Source organism: Austrofundulus limnaeus, unplaced genomic scaffold, assembly GCF_001266775.1.
Source record: "Austrofundulus limnaeus strain Quisiro unplaced genomic scaffold, Austrofundulus_limnaeus-1.0 Scaffold22, whole genome shotgun sequence".
NCBI lineage: Eukaryota > Metazoa > Chordata > Actinopteri > Cyprinodontiformes > Rivulidae > Austrofundulus > Austrofundulus limnaeus.
Window position 1 is genome coordinate 597,082 of NW_013952424.1, and position 1,880 is coordinate 598,961.

The window sequence follows — 1,880 nt, forward strand, 5'->3', positions numbered from 1 at the left end:
TGTTTATTTAAAATTATGTCTCCTATTAAGATTGCTTTACTGTACACTTATTTATATCTGAAACGAGCAGTCACATCCTAGAAATGCCAATTTGCAAAACATTTCAGCAATATTTATGTCAGCTTTAATAAAGACACAAAATCCTGTCAATCATTGCTAATCACTAATAATATAAGGCTGTCTTTACTCTTCATGTTAAAGTGGGTCGTCACGATGGTGTTTTGTGTGTGATCCCACCATATGTATCAGCTCGGCAGTTACTACTCCAAACAAGCCACCACTACACATCGCCATGAATTACCTAATAAGGCATCAGCAGGTTGTGACAGAGGCAGCGAGGAGGAAAAAGAGGAGCGTTTGATTTCCTCACAGCTGCACAGAGGAGGAGTGGGGGATGCACCAGCTGCAGACAATGGCTCTTTATCCCCTCCAGTCACTTACACGCACAAACACACACCATCAAAACACTGACACATATACACATGGGCACACACTTCAACTTTAGGGCCCTTGTGTTTCCACTCCCTTCATGGACAACAACAGGCTCTCTGAGGGTGGATGTTTTTGTTTGTCAACAACTGCAATTTATTAAACAAAACCAGGGGGGAAATAACAATGGCTAATCCAGGTATAATTAAACTCAATGGAGAACTCACTTGAGTTATATTCATTTTTCAGAACACTAAATTTATAAAAAAAAAATACCTTTATTATTGCTTGTGCCATAAAAGGCACACAACACTGTAACTGTATGTTAATTAGAAAGGATAAATGATTTGTAATCAGTTTGACTCTGATTTTTTTTTTTTTTTGAGAGTTGGAAGAACAATTTTCTCAGTTTGACTTGAAAATACTATAGTTGTGAACAAAAAGCTAATCGGAGCACGCTCAGCTAGATTTTCCTACCCACGCACGATACTAGATTATTTCCAAAGCAGAAAACTTGCTCATATCTCTGGAAAATCACTCTCTGAGCTACGAAATATTCAGAAAAGTCAGTGAAACAGCCGTAGGGATTTAAAATTTATGTCCTCAAGCCTGAAAAGTACTTGTTCATTAAAATAGCAGATGTAGGCATAATTCATCTTTGTTAGTTTTTGCAGTACTTTGACCTGATTAAATCTCCAATAACAATTAAATACATTTTTATATTTTGCTTTGAGTTTCACGCAGATCATTTGTTTTTAAAAGCATACAAAGAAAAACAAATATCAATGCAGTATTATATATTTTTTTCTTGTTTGGGTTTGAGGTTTGTTTAAAGCTGCAGACGGTGGTTTAAACCCACTCACCTCAGTGATGGAGAGAAGGGACCACCTCACTCCCACACAATCGCAGGCATTTCCTCTGCTGTTTCCGTCGCCCCCAAACATACAGGTCGTCAATACGTAAGAAGCACAGGCCTGGAAAATGAATCGAGGAACTGTGTCCTTCTTTGTTCTTTAATTTCAATCTATTTAAAAGAGAAAACAGACTCAACAGCGGCAGAATAGTTAACACTTTCTGTTAAAAATGCTAATTGTTTCTTATTCACCTGGAAATTTTTAACATCCAGTTTACATAGTAATAGATGTAATGTAACATCCATGTAGTGCTGAAGGATAGTGGAAAAATAAGCTTAGACTGAGAACAGTCAAAGTTTTGTTTCAGCTGCTTACACTTTAACTGCAATTCAAGCAACAATAACTGTACCAAACAGGAAGTGCAAATGTTTTTCTTAAATACATCTTTATATTCAAACCAAAAGGAGCATCAATCAGAGAAAATATAATACAACCCCTGGCAAAAAGTATGGAATCACCAGTCTTGGATGAGAACTCATTCAGACATTTCATTCTGTAAAACAAACTCAGATCAAAAACATGATACAATAATAAGGT